Source organism: Rhea pennata, chromosome 3, assembly GCF_028389875.1.
Source record: "Rhea pennata isolate bPtePen1 chromosome 3, bPtePen1.pri, whole genome shotgun sequence".
In the NCBI taxonomy this organism is placed as follows: domain Eukaryota; kingdom Metazoa; phylum Chordata; class Aves; order Rheiformes; family Rheidae; genus Rhea; species Rhea pennata.
The window spans coordinates 62,798,317-62,816,685 of NC_084665.1; the positions used below are offsets into that span (position 1 = coordinate 62,798,317).

General features: G+C 39.7%; 1 protein-coding gene across 5 annotated transcripts in view; it reads left to right on the forward strand.

Annotated features, from left to right (window-relative positions):
- HIVEP2 (HIVEP zinc finger 2) overlaps window positions 1–18,369 on the forward strand; it is a 151,581-nt gene that overhangs the window by 107,193 nt on the left and 26,019 nt on the right. The window lies entirely within an intron of this gene.

An 18,369-nucleotide genomic window follows, 5' to 3' on the forward strand; every position in this document is an offset into this window, starting at 1 on the left:
CTATATTTTTTTTTTACAGCAAATATGTTGGAATTGTAAGGATTTCATATCAATAGGTGGGTAGAGAAAATGAGAAAAATTTGGAGCACTTTTTCAATTGAATGGCTATTTTAAGGGATATAGATTTTGCATGTAGGAGCTAACAAAGCAGTAGTGTCCTTCAAAAAACAGTACTTATGTGTGGAAAAGCAGATGCTCTCTTTCAAAAATGAAGTATCACATTCTGTTGAAGATACATATAAAAATAACTTTATGCTTTCTTGTCTGCACTCTTTTCCCATTGTATGGTAGCATATGAGACAGAAAACAGATTTAAAAATGTATTGCACAGTAATTTTTTTCTTTACTGTTGAAAAGGAGCCTATTTAAAATTTTGTTTAGAATAGTATTAAAGAGCAAATGTAACTCTCCTTAACTTCCATCAATATTGATTTGTAGATAAAAAAAGACTTCTTTTATCTCAAGTTCTCTCTTATAAAAGCATATGAAAGAAACTAATGGATCTCATGTACGGACTGGTCATTTATCCTTTATTTAAATACATCAGAAATTGTCTTTAGAGAATACCAATATAACTTATCTGCATTCAAAGGAAAGACAAATACGCTTTCCATGGTAACAGCAAAGATTTAGTTGTAGGTGAAAAACTGAACACAGCATCAAAGATAACATGATGTGTCAGCACCCATTTGCACCTGTGCACTGTCCTTTGGGAAGAAAAAATAAAGTGTTTCTTCCTTCCAGTTTGTTATAATGAAAGGTAAAGTTTCCTTCAGTTACAATTGAAACTGGAGTTTCCATTTATCAGTTAGAATTTAAAGACCAAGTGAAAGAGTAATCATAAAAATTATTTAGACCTTTTTTTAAAAAAAATAAAATTCATATAACCCATATCGGTACCAATCAGTTGTATTTCACAGTTGCACTGCAAGAACTGCAAACAGCCTCAGTAGTTCTAAATTTAAGATGAGCAAAATTTGTTCTGTTTAGTATGTCCTATTATTATCCAGCACAGAAATACTGAGGGGAAGTATAAGAATTAATTCTCAATTTTTTGAAAAGACAGCTTAAAGGGGAAGGAATGCTGATGTGGAAATATTAAATAAATGCTGTCTTGGTAAGAGTTTTACCCAATGTAGGGAAGAGTCATACACTTCATGTCCTTGTTATAAGAGTCTTGGAGAAAATACTCCCACTCAGATAGAAATTCACTGTAAACAACTCTCTTGCTGTTATACTTGACGTACTTTTGAAGACGCGGTAGCTCTTAGAAGGAGCTGAGTGCTTGTGCAATACTGTGACCTTATGTTGCATAGACACTTCTAGTTTTGGAATGCAAAATGTCTGAAACTGGGAGTGGGCGGACGAGAGGAGGAGTTAGCCAGGAGCCGGGGTGGCTGTGTTCCTGAGAAACTCTCGCCTGCTTTTGGGCATTGCTGCTTCACTAAGGGCACGACTAAAGTCCTAAATATTGCTAAGTTGACCAGCTGAAAAAAAATCGAGCCTCAAACTGCCACGGAGCTATAGGGTAGTATTTTGGAAGTTGAAGTTTTCAAGCTTAGTGAAAAACAAGACTGAATTCTGTCAGACCTGAAACCACAGGCTCCCAAAATGCGTCAGAGACTCTTGATGCTGCACGAGGTCAGCTTCCCTCCCCCAACACCTGTGAGTCAGGACAACTCTATTAAAGGAAGCTTTTATTTGAAGCTGTCAATAGAAAGGTAGACAACGTGCAGATGTTGAGGACATGGTGGAAAAGAGCTTGGATCCTTTGCCTGCATAATGGTCATCAACAGGGAGAAGAACATTTTTCTGCAAAACAGAGGGATACAGAGGAAAGAGTAGTTTTAAAGCAAGAGGTAGGTTCATCTGATTTCACCTTCTCTCCAGTTAAAACTAGGATACCGAGTTCACTCAAACTCCAAGGTATCCATTTCTCAGGGAGGACAGAGGCTGAATCTCTTGTGGGTTAGATGTCCTCAGTTCTTGTCCACAGTTCCTTCTGTATCTAATTCTGCTGCAAATCAAAGAAAAAGAGTCTTAGACCAGCTCAGTTCATTGTAGAGAGAGAAAAAAATAAGAAAGCCAAGGATGAAAGAGAAGGTATTGAAATGGTGGGAATTTCAGCTGTGATCTTGATTTTCAGGCAATACAGACCCTTTATGAGATGGAAACAAACTTTCTGTAGTGTAGCCATGTGCTCACTGTTTCATTTGCTAGAAATCCAGACCTGCTCATGGGTGGATCAACACTAATGAGGCTTAGAGTATCCCTGAACAATGCTACCCCATTTATATTTGTGCTCCTGCAAGGTTTTCTTTATTGTTTCTCAATGCTGCTATTACCTGGGCTGTTCTAGCAGTAGAAACAAAGCTGAGGGTGTAACATAGATAAATTCCTGTAACTAGCAGCGTTTTAACAACAGGGACCTGTAGTTTTAGATGTGCTCTTTTAATGCTTGAGATGAAATATGCTATGGCAGCTCTAAAATTTAAACAGAACCTAAAAATAATTTACAGTTTTAGTAATTTTATTATTTTTATGTCAAATTGCTAGCAGGAGAAAAGAGATCCTGGAAACCAGCTGTAGTTATTTAATTCATGACCTGTCAGAAAAGTAGGTTTTGGTTTCAAGTACTGATGAGAGTCTTCAGTGAAAAGTAAAGCATGGGCCTGGCTGTGTAACAAACTGACTTCCTCTAACCCTCAGAGAATTTGGCAGCACTGTATTTGAGAGGGTTTCCTGAGAGTATCGCATGTGGAGATTTCCTCTATCTTGAGGGGTTATGTTATACTAGCTTCATCCAGTCTCCATTTCACTGGTGGAATGTTTCTATTAACTTTCCTGCAAGATGATTCCATAAAAAGAAAGAAAGAAAAAAAAAAAAAAAAAAAAAGAACCTGTTACTCTTCCTTGCATCTTTAACTTTTCATGTCAGTGGAAGGATCTGGTTTTTGAATGTCTATTGCATTTTATGAGCTGCCAAAGAAATGTCTTGTGTGTATTGGTGTAAATAACCTTTTCTTTGACAACTAGAAGACACCTAGGTACACTTGACTAGTGTGGTGTCCCTCTGACTACCAAACATTTATTGGCAAACATTCAGGCAAAGGAGACTCTTTCTGGAGATATATCTGAGCACATATGCAGATGTATTCATATGTGGAGTTTAAGGGAATAAGATTCATAGGCTTACTGAGGCAGATATGTGCATGAGATCAGATTCATGTTTTTCATTCAGAATTTCTTCAGTCTAAAGATGTACAGAGATGTACGGAGATGTACACATTTTTTAAATGTAAAGCAAGGTGATATTTTATCCAAATTGTACGATAAGAGCAGAAGGGGAAAGGAAGACCATCCCATGTGCAGGAGACCAGGGTGCACAGCAGGCCAGAAGAAGTGCCAGCCTCTGCCCTGGAAGCTGGTGGAACTGGCAAAGGGAGTGCTGGGGCATCTCTGCGAGAAGCATTGCAACAGTCCCTGGCACTGTGATTCAGCAAATCTTTCCCAGTTTGACAGGAAGAACCTACTTCCTCTGCGACCTGCCTGTTCCCCTCCCTTCCAGACGTGGTTTGAGAAGCCCGGCAGGAACCATGGCCGCACTTGACCTTGCCGTGGTCTTCCCTCTGTTGGCCTTTTACTGGCCCTCTTCTGCCCTTTGCACTTTCTTACAAAGTCATGGTGCAATCAGGCTGCAGGATTGCGTCTTCCGGATGTCATTTGAAACAGACCTATTCAGTTCACATCAGTTCTCTTCTTGCTACTGTTTTTACTAAGCGGGTTTATATAGAATATACAAGTCCAGGTCCTATCTTAAAATCAGCTGCTTGGCATCCTTGAACAGATCAAGGAGAAAAATAAATTCTTATCCTGAAACGTGACTCAGCCTGTTGCGAAGAAAGCTGTGAAGAAAAATATCAGGCTGATGACTTCTTTGCTTTTAAGTTTTGCAGATCAGAAATCAGAGACTGAATTTTGGATCAAACATCCATAGCAATGTTGCAATTAAATACTCCCAGCTTGTGAAAATACAACCTGCAACTCCTTTAGCTTGCGCTAACAACCCAGCAGCTCTTTGTTGGTGCTAGCAAAGCAATTAAGCTCCCTGGTATACAAGTGGTGTTTATTACGCAGTTGCATCCAAGTGATTGGGGTTATTTTACTCAAGCAGATCTCACTAATCCAAATTTAAAATGGCATTTTCACCTCACACTTAGAGACTGAGAAAATGCTTTTGAAGATTTTGGTTGCTCTGATGATGAGCTTGGTAGAGGAATAAAATCAAACAAGGATCTATTGTTACAGTGCTTGGGTCATGACTGAGACAGTTGGCTACTTCATTATAGCAAACATGTAGGTGGCTTTTCTCATGTTTTAAGATCCAGCAGAGGAGCCATGACTTTACTGACACCTTTCAGGGGAGAGGAATCAATCCTTTATATATCCAGGATCAAGTCAGCAGTGCTGTTATGCAGCACACATAGCGAGCCTTTTTTCTCTCTACTGCTTTTGAAATAATAGGCTTGTTTTTCCAGCAGGATCAAATCTGAACAGTGAGATTGCCCTAGGTCCAGGCAAGCTTAAAATGTGCCTGTAATTTTTTGCACCTTTTTGATCGTGGTATTTATAGCTTATTTTTACCTGTGCTGCTTTCAGTGTGATAGTTACCAGCAGCCTTCCTTTCTGATACTGGCTCAGCTCTGAGTGAAGAGGGTAATGCTGAATGCAATTTGGAGGATGATTAGGGTGAGATCAGCTCTTGAAATCCGACTCAAGTTAATGATGAAACCTGAGTTTTGTTAATAATACATTGTAATTATTACTGCAGGCAGGGCAGATATATTTCTCATCTTTTAACTTGAGGATCCTTCTCAAATTGATTTGTTTAACTTCTCAGCCATTACACCCCTTACTCAGGTCTGAGAAAGGAAAACAACCCATTTTCTTAGCCAGATTTCCAGGCACTTAAGCTTTCCTGGGTACAGCAAGATCTGCATAGGTATTAGTGAATTATACAAGCTGGAGAAAACAGGGACTGAGACTAGGATATGTGATGAACAGATGAAAAGCAGAACATTAATAATACAGAACACCCAACTGGACTTGCCCTTTCACCAAGTAGTGAGGACACCTGTCCATGCAAGGACAAGCTCGGCCTGTGGCAATGTGCTTCCCACATCCTCCAGGGCTTTAAAAGGAAAAAAAAAATGCATTGGGAGCCAAGCTGCTTTCCTCCTGTAATTGCCAATAAAACATTAATCCTTACCTTTTGTAGACTGCATCTAGTGCTTGTACCCCAGAGAGCCTGAGCCAGATTGGAGAGGTGACATAAATCCTGGTGTGCGTTACCCATTGGTAAGTGGGAGGGGAGTGTGAGCTGGCGAAAGTGACACCATACAGGGTGGGAGGGAAGAGACTGTGGCAGGAAAAGGGACCTGCGGCAGGATGTGGGAAGATGTAAGGTAGAGGAGCCCCTTATTACTTAGCATCGTATCTTCCTACTGCCTCCTGATGGCTCCAGTTGCAGCCTCGCCTGCTGTCCTTCACTGGAGACAGTTGCGCCAGCTGCCTTCATTTGCCCTCAGTGACGTGCACCTACTCCATGTATGAAATCATTTATGCTGGCGTTCAGCGTAAACTTTTGTTTTGTTGAAATTGCCATCATTGAACAGCTGTCAGACCTGAGGCTCAAGCAGTGATTGTGTCCGGTCTGCTACCACACCCGCACCTCGTGCTCGGGTAGGTGAAAGTTAGGGGCTGACTTACTCTCAGAGAAAATAACTTTCCAGCACCCCTTGTTTAAACGTCAGCTGACAAAGGAAGCCTGCAGGAGGAGCTTACCAAAAAAGAGAAAATACCACTTTGTTTGTTTTTCCTTCTGCTTATTATGTCCCTGGCTGTATTTTGACCGAGTGTTGTGTGTTATCCCCAAACAGTTTCATAAACTGGAAGCTGATATGAGTGGTATCTGTACCACACTCCTGGTGCTTTGGGCAGCCCAGAAGGCAAGAAGAAAAATTAGCCCCAAGCCCTGGTTTTAAGGCAACAGGTGGCTTTCATTAGGACTCCACTGGATGTGGTTACACAGTCCCATTAATTCAGCTTAAGCCCTGGCTGCTGTCAAAAGTTGCAGTCCAGTCCCCTCTTTCTTTCCTAACCCGTTCCTACTTGTTCCCATTGCCTCACTTGTGTGCTGACTTGTGCTTGTGCAGGTGTACGGCAAATGGGCCGGAGAACTGATCTGATGGAAAATTCAGCATTTCTTTTCCACCAGTTATTTTCAAGTTAGGCAATTTCTTGGTTTTAAATTGAATTTGTACCCCATTAAAACTATCTCTTGTGGGGGAACTGAAAGCCTTGAGGTCAAAGCACTGTACAGGTGTAGCAGAGGTTACAGTGGGACCTGAATATCCAAAGTCTGCCACTTTCTCTGGGGTGGTTGTGCAGGGCCCAGCCTTCACCCTTGCAGGCAGGGAACAGCTGTCCCACTGTTAACCCATCTGCAGTGCTGGGGGCTCCCTGTGGAGGACACCTTCTATTTAGAGACAGATACACAATGTCTCAGATCCCAGGCATGGTAGCTGGGAAGGCAGCACCACACTCATATCCCCCATAGCGCCATCCCCAGTCAGCCAACAAGGGGCCCTGGGATGGATATTGGAGCCCTGGAGCCACCCTCCATGGGTGTAGATGTGCTCCTCAGCCTTTGCGTATGCAGCCTAAGTCATTCTACATTTTTCTAATATCCATTCCTGCTACTTTTTGGTGTCATTTTCTCCTTCATACATTTTTTTTTTTTTTTTTTTTGCTTCTTGGGCTTCAAACAGGTAAAGCTTTAGAGAGATTGCAAATATGTTGCTATTATTTAAACAAAATATTTGCTCCAAATCTCAGTTGAGGGGTAGGATCAGGTTCTGATCACTATGCTTTTAGCATTATAACTTAAGGGCCCCACATTGGTTTTGGGTATGTGGTCCTGTCTCTTATTCGCTTTTTATAAATGTACTGCCAGAGTATGGTCTTCAGTATTTAAAGATACTAATAATTATTTTTTACATTCATGCTTCCTCTAATATAATAACATTTGCTCTCAATTTCAGATTAAAATTAAATTGTCTGAAGAATAACAGCATCAGCTGATCTGCCTTGCGTTGCAATGTTTATCTATTTTGGCAAAAAATCAGTGACTATTAAATTTACTGCTAAGGCAAAGGATGAAAAGAAAAAAAAAAGATGGTGATGAACAACGAGTGGTCTTATCCATGGAATTAATCATAGAATATCAAGAAAAGAAAAAGCTCTCAATTTTCTATTGGACTTAATATTAAAAATATAATCTTATTAACTTCAATTACAGTTTTTAAAAATTTAAAGCAAGGACAAAATACAAATGTAATGCCACAACGATCATTTTCATTGAATTTTGCATGTGAGGTTGGCAATGGTTTCTACTGGGCCTTTTTTCTTGTTACAAATGAGAGGAAAGGTCTGGTATAAACCTGTGCATTTTTGTTTAACCCCAGCTCCCGAATGACTGATGTGAGGTATTTGGAGCCACACAGGAAGGCTGCATAATAATGAAACAAAATCCTCATGTAAGCGTCAGCCAAAGGAGTCACACTATTAAAGAGAAAACCCATAATTGTGGAAAAGATCATTTCCTTGCACAGCTCACATGGAATAACAGAAACCTGGCACGTGTATCGCTTCCAGTGGTAATATTGCAGCAAATATGTACTTTAAGCAATTGCAGGAATTCTTCAGAGAATTCTCACAGCTGTCCTTAACTTCTCCTTAGCTGCATGGTAGCAGAACTCACATGGTTCAGCAGGGTGGAGATGCCCTGGAAAGCGAGGTTGCTGAACACGGGCACTGCCTGGCTGTGGCGAATTCGATTGCAATTGAACACATGAAAGTTTTGTGGGTCCTGTGGCAGGAAGGTGGGGTGAGCAGCGGGCTCGGGGTATTTGTCAGGACGGCCCCGTGAGCATGCCAGGCAGGTCCACCGGCAGCGGGCAGCGTGGCCATGGGTCGCAGCAAGCCCTCCTTCTCCTGGGCACTGGGCGAGCGGCTGGCAGCAGCCATGTGTTGCTGGTAGCAATGTCTGAGCTCCAATCTCCACCCCCGGGTGCTCTCATCTCCACCCCCATGCCGAACAGGTATGGGCGTGAAGTGCTGTACCTGCAGTTCGGAGGTATATTAATTCATTCCTGGGAGCACAGGTCTTCAGGAGTCAGAAATTCAAGTATAAGAGTTAGAAGTGCTTCTGAATATTGGTCATAGGGTAATAAACTGCACCGCTTGGGCAGGTGGTCATTAATACTCATGCCACGTTATGCTGCCTCGGCAGCGTAGGAGTACCTTAAATGGGTGTAATTTATATTTATGCACTTGTAAAGCCCCTTTGTGCTGGTAAAGTGGTGTAAACTGGCCTTAGAGTAGATGAGACTTGCAAAACAGGGCTATAAAAGTGCGACTGCTTTCCGTTGGTGTGTAGGCCTGCGTATTTCGTTTTAGCAGGGCACAGCCTTCTCTCTTAAGGGCAATGCCAGCTTAGGCAGCGAAGGTGGCACGTGAAGTCCTTCTACTCCCAGGCCTTCGTTTCTGGTCCCCTGAGAAGCGCGCTGGCGCAGCTCTGTGTGCTGGTGTGGCGCACCGGCTTGTAAACCTGATCACTGAAATGCTCCGCATAAAATAAATAAATAAATAAATAAATAAATAAATAAATCTCCTCCCGCCCTTCCTTTTAAAAGCTAATTTTTATTCCTGGATCATTCCAATGCTCCGGTTTACAGTGGGGCCCCACAAATGCATTGGCGGTGCTGAAGGTTGCTCAGCAGTAGTGGGGGAAACGGTGCAGCTTGGGCTGATGTGGAGAACAGTCATCGCGTAAGGCAGCAGCGCTGCCAGATCCCGGGTCCCGTGAAACGCTACCCTCCCCGCTACATGACTTCTGCAGTCAGGGACACCTTGGCTTTGCTGCTGAAGGACCAGGATTTGAGCTCCCCTGTGGAGACTGCAGCGTGCTTTGCTAGTGGCAGGACCATGCAGCGATGTGCAGTGACCCTCTGCCAGAAGGAAGCAAAAAAGAAATAATTTCAAACAGTCTCAAATGTTTAAAAGTATTCTTGCTTCTGAATCTATTTCCTAGTCCGATTGACTGCGTTAGGATGTCTTCATAGCAGACACTTGGCTATGTATTGGGAGATGTCAGAGTTCAAAACCCACGTGCAAGTTCTGCATTGTCTTTTCACATTTAGTGTGATCTGAGTGAAAACAGGACAGTTTCGAGATCTGAATTTTCCCCCCTTATGTTCTCAAGTTATATTTAGAAACAGGAAACTGTTTTGCATAAAGGTAAGATTGTGTTTTAGACAAGTAAAGTTGGTGTTAGCCTGGCTAAATATACCCAAGGAGTCATACTCAGTGGGTAGTCCTGGCTATTTTTAAGCTTTATTTTTGCCCGCCTTTATTTATTTTTTTTCAGTGACACCTCTACTGTACCCTCTGCTCCTAGCGAGGCACCGCTTCCTCAGCCTGCACGAAACTTGCAATTACGGGGGGAGTCAGTCTTGTCAGGTGTCATTTATCATGTGTTGCAGAGGGCTGATTTTGGTGAAGGAAGAACAAAGCTTAGCAAAAAAAAAAAGAGGGAACGAGAGAATGAGAGAAGGAGGGAGAGAAGCATACTCTTAATAATTTGCCCTTTGCAACAACAGACCCTTATCTGATCACCCACGCTCATCTGGCTGCTGACGCTGTACTTGCTTCATTAGTATGAGCTATTTTTACACCTTTTGTGTCTTTTGAGGAACCGAGTGGGCCTGCCGGCTTGTAATGATTCACCATCTCCAAGTGAACAGGGTGTCCTCAAGTACTGCGAGTGGGGTAAGAAGAAAGGAGTAAGGAGAAGAGTTCACCTGAACTGGCAAATGGATTAATTGTTTTAGGCAGTTTGACTGCTAAAACATTGCAGTTCAGTCTAATAAAAGTAACCAGTGTATTTTTTATTTGCAAGTTTTTCAAATTGTTAAGAGCTCTCCCAAGGAACGTTAACTAAGTAATTAATCTGTGTGTAGATTTACAATCGTGATGCCCTACACACTTGTGCATATGCCCTGTGTCTTAGTTTCCCTGTCCACAAAGGCGGTGTTGATGATGCTTTCTTTTGTCTGTAATAGGCAAGTGTGGTTGCTGTACCATAAGCACCCAGATCTGGCTTTTGGGCCAGGTCTTTAGCTGATTTCACTTCTCCATGTGGCAATGGAGAATAGCTAAATTTGGTGGAATGAGCCATGAGCGATGCAGGGAAAGGAGAACACTGAAGGAGTTTTGACTGGAGGTTTCTAGATCGGAGGAGTAGTTGCTTTCTCTTTGGATAGTCCATCAGCCCCGAAAGTTCCCTCTTTAAATCCATATGCTGCTGAGTTCTCACCTGGCAGCTGAAACTAAGATTTTTGCTGCCCTTACTTATATTTTTCCTGGGTAGGAGAGATTTGGAGTCCAGTTAAACCAATTATTAAGTACAAAATAGTATTTCTCTCTTGTAGTTTTCCTTGGAGTAGTTTCAAAAGTCAGTGTGATGAAGGATACTTACATAAAACAGTAAGGTGCTGTTTGTACTAAGAATACCATGCAATGCTGCACACTTGTCTAATCTTGTCTGATATAAAGCCCTTATAAAACCTGAACAGGTTTTTTCCCAAGAAAAATTTTATTTCTTATTGTGTTGCTCTGATTGAGAACCTGTAACTGAGCTGCAGCTTGGATTGTCTCTCAAATGTCAGTGCAGACCTGGGGAATAATGGAGGTTTTACTTGTAGATGTAAACATTTTTGGTAGAACTTCATCTTCTTAACAGTATTTGCTCAGGGAAGTGGAGCTCTGGTCAATAAAAAGAGTTGGTTTATGTTCTGTAGAAATAAATCTAACTGCAAAGAAAAGATATTATGTATAACTGTATGCATAGCAGAATGTATATGTATATTTTACTCATTTTTTAATGAGGTGTTCAGATGCAACTGGATATTGTGCATACAGACTTCTGATACTTCATACAATAAGAGAAGGAGAAGTATTATAAAATATTGCCAGAGGAATTTTAAAAAGCACTTACTATTTTTAACTGCTGAGCAGTTATTATTTATTATTTTCTTAAGGATCCTAACAGCTATTAACTAAGCAGCATCATTAAATGTGCAGTCTAACTAATGTATCTTATATGACCACTCTCAGCATAGTCTTTAGGCAGTCTAGGTACCTTAGATTTTCTACAGCAAAATGCCTGTATTAAGTCACCAGTCAAAACCAAACCTTTTGGCTGTCACTGTCAGGACATCCATGTGATGAATAGAATTTGGGGCTCCACAGCTGATCTCAGCTGAACTTTAACAAAGGATTCAGAATTGACTGAAATACAACTTCCACAAAGGCTCATTTTGCTTTTGATGCAAAAAATGGAAAAACTGGTAGGAATACTATGGGTGTTTAGGATGTATGTATTTTTGGTTTGACATGTGGTGACCATGGAGTTTTTTAAGCAATAACAGGTTTTATATTAAGATTGTACAATAATTGGTTTGAATAAAAAGCAAATGCAAGGTCAGGTTCTGTAAATGGGTTCATGTGTAATTCTTACTGAGTAAGTGTTTCTGCCCCAGACACATACAGGTAAATTCAAAGTCAGGGCATTTGCTCATTCAAGAAAGTATCCAAATGACAGTGATATTTTCATATGAAACAGAAGTTGCTTCTTCTGACACATAGTATGAAAGGAAGCATAGCTGTTTTCAAATTATGCTGTGGTTGCATAATTGATATTGCATAACTTTTAACTGAAAACGCCTCACTTCCCAGAAAATACAGCAATATTTTCCCTCTAAAATGAAAATGTTAGTACTTTACCTAAGTTTTGTCTAAGATTTTCATTTGGCAACAGAATAACAATTATTTTATCCCTAAAAAAATGATGCTATCTTTTATATACATTTTGAGACTATTCCTGGGAAAACTTAGGGAAATTCTTTATAGTACCTTATCAAACACTTACCAGAATACATTTTTTCTTCCCCAACTACTGTCCAAGATTACATTTTTTGTGTAAAAATGAAAAATTTTAGAACTTACATGTAATTTCAAGTAGAAAAATTGTTACAGCTAATAAATGTGACAGTTTAAATGCTATAATGACACTATTTTTACCCTTCTTATTGTATTTAGTGTTTTATATATTTAGAAATGACCTTGTGCACACTGGCTGGCATTTGGCTGTTTGCATACATTTTTCTTTCACAATCACTGCTACATTCATGACTTAGTTCATGTGTACTTTATAACGTGTGAAATTTCCCTTTCTAATTAGCACATTTCTTTGGGTTGAAGTAAAGAGAACTTCTTTAATCTCTTCTTTTAACTGCTACTGAAAGTGCAAAAACTTCATTGTGGTCTGAAACACAATGTAGTGCCACATGGCATCATTTGTTAGTATTTGAGCCTTTGCTTTTTGGAAATTTTAGGTATTTAGCCTTTCAGATCTACGTAATGCCATTTCCTTCACATGAGAGTAGTATGGGGCTAACAGCAGAGCCTATGGCTGCATTTCTTTTTTATATTGCAGATGTGGAAAAAAAACAACCCTACAAATTGTAATCAAAAATTATTTCGTGCTTTTCCATTTTGGAATGATACCCTTATTGTTTAATTACCTTGATTTAGGAGAAAATGAGATAGGGTTGAGTTTCTGCTGATTAAGAGAGCAGCCTGGGAGTTAAGAGCCCATTTGTACCTCAGCACCCGTTCTGATACTGTTATACATACGTTGTTACAGTGCATTTGGTAAACGTAGTTTACTTACTACTTACTTCACCCTTGAGTGAAATTCATTCTTGTGCAGATTTACACCAGTGAGATGAAGCATCATATAAACCTCACATTAGCCATCAAAGTAATGTTTAAGCAGGACCTAAGCAGTGTGTGTGTGTTTCTGACTGTTCCCTGCATGGGGGCTACTCTCGCACTTGTCCATCACTGCATACTATGTTTTAAAAGTAAACAGAAAAAAAAGAGCAAAATGACTGGATTTTTCCTTTCTTCACAATTTTTAATGACACTAGAGTTGTAGTCTGTCAGTCCTGCCACGGTTCTCCCATCACATTCTAAGGTCCGTGCGGGAAATGTTGATATTTTATCCACTGTTTTCATTTTTTTAAGTTGTTCTCCAGGGAAATACGTAGCGGTGTGAGCAGACTATGTGCAGTTTATGTAGTTCTCCTGTTCGGTTTCATATCTGCATAACCCCCGTCCCATGCCTTTGTGCAGCGATAGATGCCGTACGTGCGCGTTGGAAGATGGTCAGCCAGTGCAGCTGGGTACCGCTTTATCTGACAGGTTTAAGCACCTCAGACAAGCTGTTACGCGGCGCCCCGCACAGCGAGGTTAGGCAAGCAGAAACAAAATATTTACCTGCTCTTTTAAAAGCAGTGGAATCAGGGAGATCACTTAGCTGTTAATTGACTGACAAGATTGTACTGTCGGCTGTTTTGGCATCTCTTTGGTAGTGCTTATTTGTTCAGTTCAAGGAGAAGAACTGTGGTTAGTTTGGGAACTTTTACCAATAAAGGAAGTGTTCAGAATGAATTTGGCTCCTGTGTAGCTTTCTCTCTCTCTCTCTCTCTCTCTCTCTCTCTCTCTTTTTTTTTTTTTTATATATTCATCCTGTGGAAATAAGCCTGTGTTCAGTTGGACTTTGGCAATGCAAAAGCTTTTTTTATACATTTTTTCCATCCGGTAGTAATGTGTACATTATGTATGATACTGAAACAGGAAATAGTGATGTACTTTAAGTGAGCAATACCTGTCATTACAGCGAAAAGGTCAATGTTAAAGCATTTTTGCTGTGGGCTTCTTGTATGGCTTCTTAAAATATGCTCAGCTTGAATTTTAAGTTGTTTGGGGGGGGGTTATTCTTCTGTAAAGAGTGGCAATTTAAAATTGTATTTGAGATACTTAGCAAAAATTGAGTGTTTTGCTGCAGATGTGCTCTAAGCATTTCTGATGCAAGCCAGCATCTCTTAAAGAAAAGCATCTATGTTTTGTGACTAATACGGTTATATTATTGAAAATTTATTGGTGTATAGGATAGATTTTTCTCTGTAGACATCCTAGAGGTGTTGGATTAGTTTATTTCCAGTTCGTAATAGTTAACCTCAAATATTTAGTATGTAAGATGTAAGAGCCTAAGGCTAAGTAAGATCTGATTCTGTTTGTTACTGTGAGGTATAGGTCTGGAATTACATCCCTGGATTTACCACTCTTTGCTTCGGCTTTCTACCAGAATAATTTAGGGCAGAATCTGACTCTTGCCTTGACTTGCTGTTGAAATAATCTGTCTCCGTTCAGTCAATTTAAATCAAACTTCATATCTGTTCAAAGCTCCCTGCAGTCAAACGCGAGATTCCTGTTTCATACCTGGATTTTCCGTAAGGTCTCCATAGGTTTCCCAGCTTGCTGCATCAGCATGCCTAATCTTTGGCAAGGAGAGATTGGTAGGAATGCGTTCAGAGAAGGCAAGGAGCATGTGAACACATGTATTCGCCCAGTTTCGAAAAGAGCAAAGATTCTGCCCATAGTTTCTCCTCAAATAAGTTTAGTAGTTTGTTTGATAATTTAATAGTAAATTCACAGTGTATTATATATACTTGCAGAAGAGTATTTCCTTTTGTATTTGCATGTACTTTTAAAGGACATTTTTATCAAATAAATGGTTAGTTCAGCTGTCCAAATTTAAAAACATGTCTGATATTCTAAACCTTTCCGTGTATTTTCAAAGCAGTAATTCACTGGCTAATTTTCGAGAATGGCAATACATTCAATAAAACACTGAAATCCAGATGGCAGGTAGAACATCTGGGCTGGAATTAAATGAACAAATTGCAGTTGTGTCTTCAAATATGAAGTAGTGTCTTCAAATTACAATACAGAAAGAGGGAGTTTAAAAAGCTACTAACTTGGTTTAAAAAAGCTACTTTTTCTAGATTTGCGTGTGGAAAAGAATTGGTCACAATTCCTGCAGAACTGTAGCAAAGGCCCAGGCATCTTTACACTCTCCAGTAGTTCAAGACTTTGTCAAGAGCTAGTGCTTACACAGGAATTTGTGGTCATTCCTAGAGGTGTTCAAGTAGACAGGTAGAAGGCCAACTACAAAACCAGTCAGAAGGACCCGTAACCCAAGACTGTTGGAAATAGGAAGACAATCTCTCTGGTCAAGAATGGAAAACCTCTTTACAAAAATAGGAAAGCTGAGAAGTGTTTCTTCTCCATTATCTTCTTAGCAAATGCAAGTCAAAGACTGAAGAAAAGGAGTTTACCTCCAGATGGGGTTATCGAGGGTGGTATCAAGTAGCATAGAAAAGCTTGCAGTTGGTTGTCTTTTCTTTCATTTGTGTAAAATGCCCAAACTGTATACCCAGAGACTGAATCTCTTTTGTCTTTTTGTCTCAGCACACAAGCATCCTCAGCCCTTGACTGAATGTGTAACCTTGTGTAGAAGGATGCACAGACTCTTATCTATCTTCATGCCAGTTATATCCTTCAGTTCGGAGATACGCACTTACTGCCAGTTGAGGGCTCTTCTACAGACTTAGCTCAACTTTGCTTTGCCTAAGCAGGAAAAGCTGCAAGTCCATGTTTATTAGGGTGTCTATTCCTGTTGGCTCTTAGTCTTTTCCTGAACTGTCATGTAAACAGTTCCTTTTGGGAATATCATTAGCAGGGCAGAGGAAAATGTGGGACATCATAAGCCGAAGGTGTGCTATCTTTCTTCCTGAAAAGCTGAGTCTGGAACTCAAATTTATTCTCAGTTGCAGGTGGGGCAGAGCTCAGAGGTGGCCTCTTTCTCTTCTAAGGTTCATTGGCTGCTGGGCTTATCCCAGACATAAACTAGACTTGTCTAATAAGGATCTTGGCAGAGGTCTGTGCGTCGATGTAAGGATTTTATAGGAACCACTACAGCTCGTCTGTACTAACCATTGCCCTATAGAATAAGAATTCTCCAGGGGCCAGTTACTGTGGTTTTTGCCCAGCTTTGTGCTGGCAAAGCTGAACAGAAAAGATTTAAAACAGGACTGGTTCTGACCTTTAGTCCTTACTCTAGAGTCAATATTTATTCTGCATGGTGCACTCAAGATTTAGCCTGGAAGACATAAGCTTCAAATTTGATCACTTACAAGAGCTGTAATATGAGCTACAAAATGAGAAGTAGTAAAAATTGTTTTTTGCCAAATTTTATTTTAAAGCTGTGGAGTGTAACCATTTTAGTGGTCTGAAAAAAAGGAGGAGGGAAGGAAGAATCTTAGAGCTCTGTAGTCAACCAGATACATGTTTCTTGCTTGCAGCTCATGAAGGCACCTTAGGAAAACGAGTGACAGAATAATGCTCCTGTCTAGAAAGTTTTTAAAGTCTTGATTCAGTAGGTGCATCTGACATAAATACAGCTCCCAGCTTCCAAGTAATCTTCTCATGTTCAAAGTTTTCACAGAAGTAAAATGTACTGGTTTGAAATAAGAAGATAGTGCAGTTAGTGTGGTTGGAGGATCTGGCGACGGATCGACATTCCTACAGGGAAACCTGGCTTGGTCTGCTTCCAGGGAGGACTGGGCAGCTGATGTCAAATGATGTGCTCAGTTTAACTTGCTGTGCAGTTTCTGATCATTGTAGGTGGGCTCATCTCATTCACTCTAAGGAAGCAGACCTATGCCAAACATTTGGAAGAAAATGTGCATTTTTATCATCTGTTCCTTAGTTTGAAATATGTAGTACTTGAAATATAGGTAGTTTCTGTCTATTGAGGAATATATTTTTGATGAAGAGCAACACTGAAAAGTATATTTACAGTGTTTTCTAAAGGAGAAATATGATTCAGTTGAAAAGTGGAAGTCTCTTGGCTTAAATTAGCCTATGAATGCAGGAAGATGAAATGAAGACTTGAATGAAAATAAAACCAGACAGAATTAAACTAGTTTTTCAGAGCATTAGATTAGATTAGATTAGATTAGATTCTCCAGTTAGGTCAGTAATACTTAAGACTTTTTTTAAAAAAAAAACAAATAATATTAAAGTATTAAAGCCATCTTTGACATAGGATGGATGGCAATTCAAACCAAACCAGAAAGAATTATGTTGATTCAGGAAAGGGATTTATTTTCCCCAAGAGAATGACGTTGACCGAAGTTAAGCCATCAATAATCCCTGTAGTTAGTCTATACTTATTTCATAGTGTAGGTTGAAAACTTATATAGAATGTTCTGAAAATAGCAGGACCATGGAAAGACTTGAACTCTGTAACACAGAGATCTCAGTCCAGAGCTGAAAACTGTAGAAAGTATATAGTAGTATCCTCTTTTGTTCAAATAAAACTATTGCAGTCACATTTCTATGATTGGCAAATTTCTTCCCTAGAGATGTTCTCTGTAGAATGAACATGGAAGGGATACTCACATTTCTAGAAGTTCCTCCTTCTAATTTTGCCTAATAAAGAGAAAAATGTTTCATTGCAGAAGGCTAATAACTTTATGCTCTCTCATTTGGGAACATTCTCTCCTGTCCCACTTTCTGTTTCTAAAGCTGTGCATTTTCCTATACTTCTGTGCTTGTGTATTAGCGTCACTAATGACCTGAGATTCAGTTTAGCTCAACTGCCAAAAGTGGTTTACCAGTCACCTTCCACTTCCTAATAAAGAACTGCGCATCTGCTCCATAGTAACCAATTCTGATATATTGTACATCACTCATGATGATGCTTTCATTTCTTTTTACTTTTGTAGCAATACATTTTGTTTAAGAAAACAAATCAGGAAAATTTAAGAAAAGGTCTACTTGGATTGCTTGGGTTTTCTTCCTTTTAGAGACTCTGAAAGGAGAATTATTTAGAAATCCATTGACAAATCAAAGCTCAATGACATTATAACCTAAAATATTCCTTTTTTTTTCTATTTGATAGCTTACTGTTATTCTTACTATGTGGGAATTCTCTCTAGTTACAATTTTTAAAAAGTGTTATCCATATCTGACTAAATCAATACTCCATTAGCTATTACAGTCCTAACATTGCTGTAACATTGCTGATATTTTATTTGTACTGTTAAATAAATAGTTGATAACAGGTGGCACAGTGATTCTGCTTCAGTTAAGTCATGAGGCTTTTTTGATGTCCATTGGTTTTCTGAAAGCATTATTAGTTAAAGGTTTGTCACATATATTGATAAATGATCATAAAGGATTAATTTCATTTTTCAATTTTTAGTACATTTTCCTCTTTTAAGTGTTTTTACAAGTGTTTCTATCAGCCAGTGATTTTATTCAGTGGAGAAG